The 14,342-nt window shown below is 50.8% G+C and overlaps 1 protein-coding gene across 14 annotated transcripts in view; it reads right to left on the reverse strand.

Moving 5' to 3' along the window:
• NAV1 (neuron navigator 1) overlaps window positions 1-14,342 on the reverse strand; it is a 246,154-nt gene that overhangs the window by 153,044 nt on the left and 78,768 nt on the right. The window lies entirely within an intron of this gene.

The raw sequence follows: 14,342 nt of genomic DNA on the forward strand, positions 1-14,342 counted from the left end.
GGATCATAACCAAGAGGATGTGCTTACCACAGTACCAAGAACACAGAGTTCTCAAGCAGAGGGGTGTCTGGTAAGAAACATGGGCCCTTGGCTGGGCCTTGATTGATACAGAGAAAGATGGAGATTCTGCCCTGAAAGAACTCGGTATCTAACAGGGAATACAAAATAGACAATACAGATTTGGGAAAACAATCATCCTGACCTTGTGAAAAAGCAATGTCACATACACCAACACATTCATCACAGATAGGCAGACACAGGTCCGTGTACATTAATTACAGGGATGACAAGAGGGAGACTGAACCCTGGAGAGCAGGAACCCTGGCTGTCTCATTCACTGCTGTAATCCCAAAGTCTGGTACTTCCTTAGTAGGTGCTGGATACCTGTGAGTGTAACAATAAGAGACTGCTGGCAGGCAGGACAGGTGGAGGAGGTGGTGAAGGCTTTCTAGAATACTAAGCACTATAAGTAAGGAAAGGGTTCAGATCAAGAGAGCAGGAAGCAGGAGGTTGTCCAGGCTCACACCCTGAGGCCTCAAAGGAGCTGAGGAAAGGGGCTGGGTGCAAAAATTTACCAGAAGGTCCGGAGGGCGCATGCAGACTGGCCTCGGAGTCTGTGTCTAGCGCTTAGGAAACTCGGGGGTGGAACCAGGGCTTGTGATTTCAGATAGGAAATGACAAGCAATAAAGATCTGGTTCAAGGGACTTAGGCGGTATCATGTCAGAACTTGCCCCGGGCACAGAGAGTGCCCAAAGGAGGAAGCCAGTCTTGAAATTTTCTCTCTGGGCACACGTGAGGTACTCGTGCTCATGCCCAAACACAAGATCCCAGCTCAAGGAAGGGACTGAGCCCAATCGATGGTGCCAAATCTCTGGATAACCACTCCCTTTCTTCCCCCTCCCGCGGGCCACCTTGAATGAAACAGCAAACAATCCATCGCTTTTAAAGTCCTCATCCTCACTCCGAGATCAATTCCCTAATTTGCAGGACACACACCTAATTCACAGGGGAACCTCACCTTTCCTAAAAAAAGCAATTCAAGAATCTGGGGACACTTGTTCTCTGATTGACCAGGTTACAGTAGCCCTTGCTTGTTGTCTCTAGGTTCTTTCCCTGCACATAGAATCATCTCTTTAGCGGACAAGGAGAGAGTGACTCGTTGCCATCGGACCGAAGAAACATTATTTTGGCTGTGGTCCGTTCCACCCAGTGCATTCTGCTGCAGCAAACTTGACACGTTCTCCCCGAGGTTCATTTGGCCTCTGTCTCTGGTAGGTTTGTAGCTTTGCTCCTGGAAAATTAATCTTCAGGATTGCCATGAAGCGCTTTCCCACTTGTTGCTCCGTCACCTGCACGTCCTCGTCCCCAGAGGCCCACTGACCCTGATCCTCCTTTCTTCCAGTCATCTTCCACCCTCACTGGTTCCTGTATTCCAGCCTGGTCTGATCCTCCTCTTTATCCCTCTGTGCCTCCTCTCGAGGGATATCCTGTGCCCCAAACCCCAAGTCCTTTCTTTTCCTTCAATAAGCAGCTCCTGAAACTCTGCCTCCTTCAAGAAGATTGTCCAGAAGTGAGGCGCTTGCCCCCCTCCGCCCTCCCCTCTAACTCACTCCTGCATGAGAGGCCACCTGTCAGCTTATGAGATAGAAAACACCTTCCATGCTCATCTCATGAGTTAATTCAGTGCTAATCCCCTTGAGTGCTAGTCCTCTCTCATCCGCCTGGTACTGCTCATCTTCCCGCCGCCACTCTCTAAAGGGCAGGGCCATGGCCATGTGGTAGCCTCTTTAAATAGCCATCTTGGGATTAAGCAACGGACTTCGGCTCAGGTCGTGATCTCACGGTTCATGGGTTCGAGCCCCGCATCAGGCTCTGTGCTGACAGCTCAGAGCCTGAATCTTGCTTCAGATTCTGTCTCTCTCTCTCTCTCTCTCTTTCTCTCTCTCTCTCTCTCTCTGCCCCTCCCCCCACTCACGCTCTTTCTCTCTCTCAAAAATAAATAAAATATTCCTTAAAAATTAAAAAAAAATGTCACCTTGGCATCTTGGAACTTTCAGACGCTCCCTAATGCCACCTTTCCCTCTATCTGGTTCTTTTTTGATTCCTTTCACATCCCTTGAGTTTCCCACCATCCTCTACTGCAGTGGGAGCCTCTGCTGCCGTGGCAACAGCCATTCCAGCATCAGTCGATAAAGCCAATATGTGCAGAATGTTTCCTAGAGTGATTCCTAAAAAGAGAGGGACCTGCCCTGTCACACCATCCCCAAACCCGCCCCGAGCCCCTCCCACTCTGCCATTTCCTCTTTCCCCAGCTGCAGAACAGATAGGCTGGCGATGGTCCGATGAGAGAGATCCTATGTGATGAGGGAGAGGCCTGGCTGGGCAGGAAGTGGGTATTGGTGATGTCAGTGCCCTGTGGAGGGCAACTGGATCCTGCCCAGTCTCCAAAGAGGAGGTGGGAAAAGAGGCTGGTTTGGAATCATGAAAGTCCCCAGGTCCCAGCTCCCCAGAAGCACTCGCCATCCCACTCCTCTATCTCCAAAGGTAATAGCAGTTTCTGTGATGGGGTGGGATGAGTGATTTGACCACATGTGTTGACCAAGAACTTGAAGCAATCTGGGGAATGAAGATATAGGCAGACAGCCAAGGAAAGGCTTGCTGTGTGATTTTACATTCTCACACCATGTGCCGGGAAACAGATGCAATCCAGGTTGTCTGTGGGGGGTCTCCTACCCATTGGACTGGGGAGAGAGGAGAGAAGAAGGTAGAAAGAAGAGCTTAGGCTGCCTCTACCATGCTGACCTTGAAAGGTGACCTTGGGAGAAGAGGGGATCTGAGGGAGGGGATAGTGGGCAGGTAAGTCCACACGTGGCTCCCCCAAGGGCCCAGTCAGAGCAGGGAGGAGGGAAGAGTTTTCTTGGTATGAGCTCACAGTCATGATCTGGAGAGCAAAGGCTAGGCGCCTAGTCACATGGCTCTGCAAGCCTAGCCCACCCACCTGGGGCCAGGCCAACCGAGTGACAAGCACCCTCTTAGAGTCTGCCCTGCTCAGATCCCTGGGATGAGGTTGTTTTCATCACCTCCCTAGCAGATTCCAATACCGATGTCTCTGTGGAAAGTCCTCCAGCATTGCTCCTCACCTCCTTCTGCCCTTTTCTCTGCCGTGTCACCCCTCTACGTCATTTCACCCATCAGTAGGGACCTCCGGGACGCTCAAAATGTGCACAAGGCCAGGCTGGAGGCTGCTGGCCTAGCTGATGCTCAGCACAGTCTTGTCTGTGTCCAGAGAACCAGCTCCCCATTGCTCACCTCCTGTTCAGTGCCTTCCATATGCCAGCCATGAGGAGTGGTGGAGGACAGACCCAAATGCCTGCCCTCGTGGAACTCCCATTCTAAGGGAGACACAGGCAGTAAATTAGACAGCAATGTTAGCTACTGCAAAGTTCTCAGGAATAAAACAAAGCAGGAAGGGGAATATGAAATATCCAGGAGCAGGGGTTGAATTTTCGATATGATGGCCAAAGAAGACTTCAGTAAGAAGGTGACATTTGAGTAAAACTCTGAAGGAAGGGAAGGAGCAATTTATATGGCTATCTGGGGGAGGAATGTCCAGGCAGAGGGAACAGCCCAAGCAAATGCCCTGTGGGAGAATGCGCCTGGCCCATCAGAACGACTGCAAGGAGACCAGCGTGGCTGGAAAGGAAGGAGGGGACCGTGACGGGCAGTGAAGTCCAAGATGTAACTGGAGGCCAGTGCATGGAGGGCCTTCTAGGTCATTACGAGGACGTGGCATTTTACTCTGAGTAGGATGAGAGTCACTGGCAGGTTTGGAGCAGAGGGGTGACATGACCTGGCTTCCCCCGTCAAAAGGGTCACTTTGACTGCTGTGCTGAGCCCATGGGCAAAAGCAGTCACAACAACCGAGGTAAGAGAGGACAGTGACTTGGAAGTGGGTGGTGACTCTGGTTATATTTTGAAGCCATTAGAATTTGCTGATAGACCGGGAGTGGGTGTGTGGGACTGGTAGGAATTGAACTTATCCCAAGGATTTTGGCCCGGACAATCCTAAGACTGGACTTGCCATCAATCACAAGGGAAGACTTTAGAAGCAGCCGGTTTTAGAAAAAGGATTGGAGTCTTCTGTTCTCCCTGGCCCTTCCTGAGGCCAGATGGAACCTCTAGGACGCCTTCTCCGACCCTCTCCACACAGTTCGCCGCAGCAACTTTAATAACTTCCTAACCTCCAGCGCCAACGTTTTTTCTTCGCTCATTTGTGTTTCCCAAGGGTCCATCTTTGGTTGGTCTACCGATGATGAATTTTTTCTCAAAACCCATCACAGCTCTTTGCACATAGTGGGCTCTCAGAAATAGCTGGAAAATGACGACTGATTAAGTGAATGAATGCGTGACTCAGAACAGATGTGTGGGGGATTGTAAACAGCGGTGACCTCTCAATACCCCGTGGCGAGAGACACTGCAGCTGGTGTGCTGGAATGGGAACCAGGCCCTGGGATGATGGCCCGGCAGCGTCTTTTCTTCCTTCTTGCAGCCCTTGGGCCACAGGGAGGCCAGCAGACCCTCTCTTTGCCCCTTCAAGGGAAGCTCCAATTCTTCAGGGGAATGACCTTGGGACATAGCACAACTGAGGCCCTCTCCTTCCCGACATCTCTACCTCTGCTCTACTCGGAGGCGTGGGGAGAATTTTGTTACACCTCTGGGAGACAGAGGCAAGAGTAGACCAGGTGTCCTCAGAGCCCAGGCTCCCCGACACATGTGACAGTCCCCACTGGAATTTGAGCTCCACCCTTCACTGCCATCTGCAGAAGAAAAGGGCCAGTAGGCATAGTGGTCCAACCTGGATGTGCCAGCTTACTCACACCTCCAAGGTCCTCATCCAGGAAGCCTTCCCAGATTGATCCACTTGCCTCCTCCCAGCCTGGGTGCTACCTTTGCTTTGCCAGGGCATTGGTAGTTGTGCCATTTCTATAGATCCTGCAAGGCACTGGCTGGGCCTCTCTGGTCCCCAGGAAGCTCTCTGAGCCCAAGGGCTGGAAATTTTTCTTCTGGGCCACAAGGTCAGGAGTGTAAGCTCAGAAGAGATTTGCTATTTGCCTGCCTATTGGAGAAAGTGAGGCTCAGCAAACCAAAGGCTGGGAGTGGAGCCACAGGCCTTAGTCTACCCTCTGGCCTGTCGCAGGGAGAGAGAGCTTCTAGGAGGGTAGAAAGGCTGAGATTCTAAACTGTAGAGTTCCTCAGCATTCACAGCAGCCTGGATGCATCTCCCATAAGCCTCTATGCCAACAGGATGGGGATGCAGCAGGCATGAGCCTACCTGTTCTGTGAAACGGGAGGGGCAGACAGTAGGCCCTGGGAAGTCACCTCTTATCATACAAGGAAACAGGACCCGAGCATGAAGCCCAGTGTGCCGGGTTGCAGGACAGGGTTCTCCAAGGCTGAAACCTGGTGGTCTACAGGCCAATGAGGACCTCACACAGCACTCAAGGCCTTCGCCACTCTGGCTCCACTGCCTGGTAACCTTGCCTTTTCATGCTCTCCTGCCTGCCGTCTGGTCCAGGCCTAATCCCATCCCTGCTCCCTGTAACCTGGAAGCCCACTGTACCTGAGGTCTGCATGGGGGTCTAGGAGTGCAGCCACATTAAAACTGGCCCACAGAATACTGGGAGTGGGGACAAGGACAAAGGATTACTCCCATGGTGATCTACAGCACCACCTGTCCCTTTGACATGACCTTTGTCCTGAGGTCCTGGTCACTTCCAGTGGACTTGGCAATACCAAAAAGTCCAGGATACCTATGGAACCTCCCTATTCTCAAGTCTTGGGGGTCCCGATTCTCTTCTTGACTTGCTGGGTGGTCTTAAGAGAAAGCTTACATTCCCCATGTAATGAAATGTGTTCTCATTGGTCATGTAAGAAATTAGGTGGAAAATCTCTACTCCCTCTGCTCATGGCCTTAGAGCAGGGGAAGGCCGAAGGAAAGCACCTAAGCTAGAGTACTCTGAAATGGCACTCATTTAAATTTTTTTAAATGTCTGTTTATTTTTGAGAGAGAGACAGAGACAGAGTGCAAGCAGGGGAGGGGCAGAGAGAGAGGGAGACACAGAATCTGAAGTGGGCTCCAGGCTCCGAGCTGTCAGCACAGAGCCCGACGCGGGGCTCGAACTCATGAACTATGAGATCATGACCTGAGTCGAAGTCAGAGACTTAACTAACTGAGCCACCCGGGCGCCCCTGAAATTGCATTCATTTAAAATTAGATCCCTGTGCTCCTCAGGCTAATAAAGAGACCGGGATAAGAAGTCTTAAATGTTTCCCACATGTGTTTGGCTTTGTATGTCGCCATGGCAATTGTCCCAGACACATCCATTGGGGTGTTCATTGCACACTGGGCTCCAGATGAGCTCTGCAACACCCAGGTACATTGCCCTTAGACCAGGACCAGCCCAGATCAGTTGTCATGGCAACCGCAGGCCTGTGAGCGGGAACACCAGGCAGGCGAAGAGGAGGGTAGACTGTATATGTGCAGCTGTGCCCATGTGTTGTCTGAAGACACGCGAATTGCCTGTGTGCATGTATCCTGTTATGTGGGCAAACCTAGAATCAAATCCGACCCGCCCATGCACAGTAGATTGTTTTAAGGTCATTGAATCACAACGCTGAGTGGAACCTCAAAGATAACTTACTCAATGTTCTGCTTTAGAGCAGAACTGACCCATTTGTAATATATCCTATTACCTCACTATAGGCCAAGAAAACCCAAAAACCTGATGAGAGAAACACGTAAGGTCCAAACCGAGGTTGTCTGGCCAACGCCATGATGATATCACCCCTGAAGATCAGAGCGTCTTAATCTGTGTTCACAAACCAGATTCAGAAGGTGCATAACACCAATCATCAAATATGAGTTTTGTGTTGTGACTATGTCCCTTTGCCTGGGCAGACATATCATAATGCTAACCAGGTTCTGAAAGAGGTTCTTGATGCCAAAAAGTTTTTAAAAAACCACAACAACTGTAGGAGTAGGGAGAAACCTTTGCCCACCTGACCCCGAACCAGCTGGGGAACATTGTCACCACCTTGGAGAGAAAGCCACTCCCGTTTCATGGCTGTACACGCTCTCAGTTGGCACCTCTGTGGTTTATCAGAATTTTTGTTAGGCTTTTAAACGAGAAATTAAACTTAACAGAGGAATGCTATGGATTCATATTTCATTGAATTTTAATAGAATAATCACTGGCAATTACTTAGCTTATAAAAATTGCTCTGCAAATGTTAAGAATATTCATTGGTGTGATGGGTGGGAGTTTCAAAGCATGATGAGAACTTTGCCTTTCACACAGCCTGATTTCATCACAAGGAGCTTACCACCACTGTGCTTCTTCCTGCCTCCATGGAAACCCAGATTCTCAGGCAGGAAGGATGCCCTGGGCTCCTTGGGTCAAGCTCCTACCCCTGTGCCAGTCTTTATGTGAACACGAGGGCTGCCCTCCCTCCGCTTCTAAGGGGGCTGAGCCCTCCTCCAGCTCGGAAGTTCTCTTATCTATGTGACCTCGATCATTCTCACCACACTTATTTCCTTTTCCAGCCCTCTGTGGATGTGGAATGATTTTCTGGAGAGAAGGGACGACTGAGACTAACCCTTTCTCTGTCCTGTCGCCCGCCCCCCAAAGGGCTTGGATGACCCCATACTCACTGACCTTCCCTCTGCCCTGACTCTTTAATTATCTTCAGCTCTCTCTGAAGCACAGGACTCCCACAACCCGGGAGCCACACACAGGCAGGCGGGTTTTTGATTTCTTCCGCCTCTTAAAGGACTCAGGACGAGGAATATTATGACTGGGGTAATTCTCAGCACTTAATCTTCCCGTTATTGTGTCTGTGTCGCCTCACTCTCTTCAACTGCCTCTCCCAGAGCTCCTTCCGTGTAAGCCTGCTGGGCAACCTTATTGTGGGGGGGGAAGTCTCTCAGTAGGAGACCCTAATCCTCTTATCAAGGGGATGGGGAGGCATATGGGGAGGGGTGGAGACGCTGTGTTCCGGTTTCTGTCCATTCAGTGGTGCCAGAGGGAGGAACTAAAGCCCTGGGCCTTCCCAGGGAGACCCTGTTTCTGGGAAGTTATGAAGAACATTGGCCAGCCTTTGCTTAAAGGGGTGGGACAAAGACCTGCGAAGCCAAGGCTTTAGGGCAACACTGAAGTGGGGTTTCTCAGGATTGGTCATGGAAGTTTCTATCCGCTGGTTCAAGGAAGGGCAGTCGTGGAAGTTTAGCAAATGGTTCAGGGTCCTTCCTCCTCCCAGGGCTGAAATGTCTAGCAGCCCCGCAGCTCCTGGGCTAACACTCTCGAGTCGTTGTGGGGTAGTCGGATCTGGAGAGATTCCTAGTCACCAGGCCGACCTCCCCCGAGTTAGTATCCTTATCCTCAGGACCTTCCTGTGGCCCGCAAGCGCACGGAGAGCTAACAAATGGCCAGGAATTCTCAGGAAGAACTAAAGCAGTTCATCTCAGTTGGGAGAGTTGAATCTCCAGAAACCTGCAGGAGGAAGCTGAGTCTAGGTCAGACAGGTATGGAGGTATAGGGGTAATTCTCTAGGAGAACCACGAGGGAAAGTTTACCACCTTCCTCTTCTATTCATCTACTCCAGCACTGAAGATTTGGGGTGAAGCGGGTGGCCCACAGACTGCTGCTGTTTGTATTCTCATGGGGTGCCATGAAGCCAGAGCTCTGGCCTGGCTTCTCTGGGATGTCTTTGGGATGGGAGACATATTCCAGACTTGGGGCTTCTTCAGGGCCATCATGCAGATCACATACAGCGGCACAGGCTGTACACTGCACCGTTCCAGACTGCTACATACTAAGCTCCACAAGGGCAGAGGTCTTTGCCTGTTTTGTCCATGGATGTACCTCAAGTGTCTAGAGCAGTGCCTGGTGCATTGTAAGTGGTTCTCCCACTGCCTCTCCCAGCCTCCCTGGGGGACCTCGGGACTTGGCAGGGTCATGGCACGTATGGTTACGAGCATGACCTCTGAAATCGAGCTCCCTGGGTTCCCATCCCAGTCAGACCACCTTAGGCACATCACATAGCCTTTCCTCACCTGTAAAGTGGGCATGTTAATAACAGCACTCCCCTCAATAACAAACAACACCGAACATGCGTTAAGCACTTACTGTTACTGGGTGCTCTTCTAAGCACTGTGCTTACACTGGTGTTAAGTCCTCACAAAACCCTAAGAAGAAGGTACTATCATCATCATGGAAGCACAGAGAGATTAAATAACTTACCCAAGGCTGCACAGTGCCAGTGGTAAAGCTGTGATACAAAGCTAGAGTTGTGCCAGCTCTCATACAGTTTTTAGAAGGGTGGAAGGTGCTGGGGCACCTGGGCAGCTCAGTCGGTTAAATGTCCAACTCTTGGTTTCGGCTCAGGTCATGAGCTCAGGTTCGTGAGTTCGAGCCCCGCATCAGGCACTGTGCTGACAATGCAGAGCCTGCTTTGCATTCTCTCTCTCCCTCTCTCTCTGCCCCGAACCTGCTCTCTCTTTCTTAAGATAAATAAGCTTAAAAAAGGAAAAAGAAGGACTAAACGTGCTTATTGGCAGTGCCTGATTCAGAGGAAGTCATAGCAAGTGTTAGCCACGGCTACACAATATTATTATTACCTCCCTTCCCAGCTCCTAGAAATCTACTTGGTCCCAGACGGCTACCCTGTTTATCCAAACAGGGCCTCCAGAGGCCCCTGAACTCCCGAGCCTCCTCCGGCCTACAGCAGCATGGAGCCGCCTGAGTCCTGCCAACATAGCTAATGCCATCTGCCCCTGAACTTGGTCTGTGTTTTCTAGTCAATTGTCTGCACGTCCTCTCTCCACGGATGGCTGGGACATCAGGCTCAGCTTAGCCCGAAAGTCCCCGGAGGGCAGGGAACATGGCGGTGTGAACTCAGCATGAAATGACACAGGTTTGGGATGACAGAGAAGCCAGTGACATCCCGGGGCTTGCTCACATTGAGGGGATGTCAGTAAGACTGTGGCTCACTGACCCCGTTTCCTTCCCCGTCATTTGGCAGAGGTTAAGGGAGAATGCGTCAAGCTTGAACAGTGTGCAGCCGACACAGGGAGTAAAGGCAGCAACGGGAAGGCAGGGGAGTAATACTAGCAGAGCATGACTTTTTGACAAGCCTGGACTCAAATCCTGGCACAGCCCCCTAGCTCTGTGTCCTCGGACGGGCGATTTCATGCAACCTCTCTGAGCTGGAGTTTCCTCATCTATAACACAGAACAAGAGTACCACCTACAAAGGGCTGTGTAAGGTGCTTATGAAGGACTTTATGTGAAGGATCCAGCACTGTGCTCTACACACAGCAGGTGTTCAATAAATGGTAGGCATTGTTACCATCTGGTCATTTGAGTGTTTGGGACATTGGAAGGCAGGGGTCCCGGCTTCAATTCACCTGCTAACTAACCAGGCAGTCTTGAGTCTTGAACAAGTCTGTTCCCTTCCGAGCCTCATCTCTTCCCACCGAAAATGAGGCCATATCTGGGTGATATATAAAGTTCATTAGAGTTCTGACTTCCTGTGTTCTTTGATTCCAAGTCATTTGTAGCCCTGGGGTACTTGGATTTGGCCTGAAGCTCCCAGAAGAGCCCAGTGGGTTTGCACCACTGTGCTGGAGCCACCTAAAAGCCCAGAACAAATTCCTCTCCCAGAGTCCAGTGACCAGACCTCTCCCCTGCCCGGGTGGAGGGCACACCAGGTTTGCAAGTTTTCTCAGAAGGGGACTCTATCCCCATTCCTAAATCCACACGGAAACATGAAAAACTTAATTATGGCTTAAAGATGGCGTCAGCTCAACAAGGGAGAGGAAAGGAGAAAAGCAAAACAACCCCAGCATAAGGCCAAACTCCACACTGCCCCTCCCAATCTATATATATCAACCCTTGTGTGAGAAGCAAGGCAGGGAGGAGGCTCTGGCTCGTTCCCCAATGACACATGCTATGATGAGAGAAGATCCTCTCATTATGTGTCCACTTAGCGCTCATTCCAACATGCCACAAAGTGGAAGTAATTAAGGAATCTGTGTCAACCTTGGGGCAACCTCTCCTAGTCCTCCTGCACACGGCCTCACACATGTGGGCACACAGAAATGTCAGCACTGGCTTCCCTTGGCTTTCCAAATTAAGATCTGATGGTGGCCTATGCAACGTTTTTGCGCCGAGTGTTAGCAGATGGGACCAGCACAGGGCCCTGACCAGCACAGCCAGGTGAACCAGGACTGGGTTAGGGCACACACACCAACGCCCATGGGCTGGGGGCAGAACACCTTCGGGACATAGGAAGGCCAAACCCAACACCGCTGTTTGGTACCGAGTCATCATGGGAAATTCTCTTCCTGTTCTACAGAGCTTATGCCACCTCGTTTGGATTTTATCCCCAGGCAGCAGAGGTAAGAAAGTAGTACAAGGCTGAGAAAGGTCTTACCCTTTTCCTGCTCCCCTCAAGGCTTCTGTGTCCGCCCCCCGCCCCCCGCCCCCGCAGATGCCTGGGTGCCAGAAAGGACCATATTGGGAAGAGGGCAGAGAAAGGCTGCTTGCTCCTCCCCAGCCGGCAAGAAACAGGCCCACAGAGGGTAGATGATTCCATAACCACTGACTTTCGATTCCTTCCTCACTCGCTCAATTCACCATTTCACCAAACACTGACCAGTCAGCACGGTGCTACGTCATGGGGAACAAGATGGGCTCACAAACAAGAAGGACATCTGAACCACAAAAGAAAGCAGACCGGCCCCTTGTCATCTACAAATCGATAATGGGAATCACAAGATCGATAACTGAAATGACTGGGCTGGGTTCTGTGAATGACACCGACATAGGATATGGCACTCTATTCTCCAAGGCACCCAAGCATCCTTCTACAAATTGGACAGCATAACCCCGGCGTTTTCCTCATGCTGCAGGGCCTCGTCAGGGAAGGACTGACTGGACTGTCCTATTGACTCCTACAAGGGCAGGTCACCGGGTCACTGGGGATGCCAACAGATCCTGTGGGTCAGGCTCACTGGAGCGAATCCCTAGACTATGAACGCCTTGAAAACAGGTCAAAGTCGTATTCATCTTTATACATAAATGCCATTTAAAATTTTTAAATTATTTATTTATTTTTTAAAAAAATTGGGGCACCTGGGTGGCTCAGTCGGCTAAGCATCTGACTTCAGCTCAGGTCATGATCTCACAGTTCATGGGTTCAAGCCCTGCATCAGGCTCTGTGCTGACAGCTGAGAGCCTGGAGCTGCTTCGGATTCTGTGTGTGTGTCTCTCTCTCTCTGCCCCTCCCTGTTCATGCTCTGCCTCTCTCTCTCTCAAAAATAAATAATAAATCCTTAAAAAATTAAAAAAAATACAGGTTGCATGCCCAACGTGGGGCTTGAACTCACGACCCCAAGACCGAGAATGGCATGCTCTACCGACTGAACCAGCCAGGTGCCCCTTATTCATCTTCTACCTTTGGGTTGAGCACGGTGTTTGGCACAAGACAAACACCCACTGATGGTTTGTTGATTGAATGAAAGGAGAAATGAATGAATGAGTCACCACATGCTAGGAGTGAAGTTCAAAGGTAGGGGAGCAGGGCATAAAACGGAAGCCTTCCATTATCTCTCGTCTCATCTGTTTTCTTCAGGCTTGAGTACAGGCTCCCCTACAAAGCACAGGCAGACCCCAAATCTTTCCCTCCATCTAACCCTTCAAAGAACTTGGTATATCCTTGGCCGAGATGGGTCACCATGACGACCAGCCAGTGCAGGGCAGAAGCCGTGCAGTGAACCTTGTTCCTCTTCCCCAGGAGCCTTGGAGGAAGCAAGGGTTTCTCACTTTCTTTATCGCCTCCAGAGGCTCATTGGCACCCCACCCCACAGTGGAACCCAACCCAGCTAGCTGGGAAGGATGGTCTTCTGGCTGACAAGACTGGGGGACTCCTAAAGCCAGTCTGCAGCAGACGCTAAAAGTGAAAGTCCTCTCACCAACTCATCAGATAATAATTAGGACACAGTGCCTGGTTAGGTGGAGATCATTAGCCTCCAACAACGTGGCATACACATAAGGAAGCCATTACACTAACAAAACTGCAAATGTAAAAATAGAGCTCCACATAGTTTCCTGGTTACCACATTCTAATTCTGATGGTTTTTCAGTGCCAGTGAAATTTGGTTTCCTTTGTCCCCCGCCATGCCCTGGTTCCTCTGCGTGTGTACTTGTTGTGGGAGGCAATGGCTTACTTTCTAGATGCCCAGTCTCTACCCCCGTAAACCTCTACAAGTCTTGCCATGGAGTGCGTGTTGCTGCTCTGTTTTCAGGGTCACAATGGTCCCAAGACCACTGCTGGGGCCCAGGCCAGCAGAAGCCTCAAAAGGGCCCAGCCCCCAGCCAAGAGGAACACCCAACCACAAGCATACAGGGGACAAAGAAGGCAGAAATGGCATGTCCAATGACAAGGGTCAGGCTGTGTTCTATGCCCCAGCTTTGCCCACCAGAGCAAAACACCGAGACGAAGCTAAGACAAACTCTCTGGACAATCCCAGGTTTGCCAAAAGCAAGCTCATTCTCTTCCTGGGGCAACCAAAGGATAGGTAGAGCCGGTGCCCGGCAGGATGGAGTCTCCTGTATCTCTCGTGTGCACCACAGTCACCCTCTGGGTATTTCTTAAATGTTGCAAGAAAATCACACACACACCCAAACGCTGCGGACAGTTTAGATTCTGACCAATGTAGTGCCTGACAGGCATTCACCCATCCATTCATTCACCAGTCACTCATTCAGAGACACCTGCTGAGCACCTGCCGTGGGCCAGAGGCCAGACTGGGGATGCACCTGGGAACAAGCATTGTCTCTGCTCTTACAGAATATCACTGTATCCGACTTTCAGGGGTCTTCTTGGTGAGTCTCACATTCTGGCTCCTGAGGCTCAGTCACCAGGACTACAAAGCATCAGGTGACTATAGGTCACTATGTTGTGACTATAGGGTGCCACAGGAAAGATGATATGTGTGAGAGCGGCCTGTGAAAAGTGGTCCCGGGAAACAGTCATCAGGCAGTTAGCCAAACGTCTCTGGACACCATTGCTGGTTCCCAGTACACCTTCACTGTTCATCTGGGCTTTGCTTGGAACCTGGCTCTTACGTCTCAATCTCCCAGCTTGTTACTTTTTTGTCAGGCCCTCGGTGGCTCCTGAAACCGACCCCTGGATAATCAGGGCACCCACTGGCCGCTTTCCTAGCCTGACTCTGAAGTGCTGCTTGATTTCATGGACCAACCCTGGGTTGAGTCAAGCAT

The sequence above is a fragment of the Leopardus geoffroyi genome, chromosome C3, assembly GCF_018350155.1.
Source record: "Leopardus geoffroyi isolate Oge1 chromosome C3, O.geoffroyi_Oge1_pat1.0, whole genome shotgun sequence".
NCBI lineage: Eukaryota > Metazoa > Chordata > Mammalia > Carnivora > Felidae > Leopardus > Leopardus geoffroyi.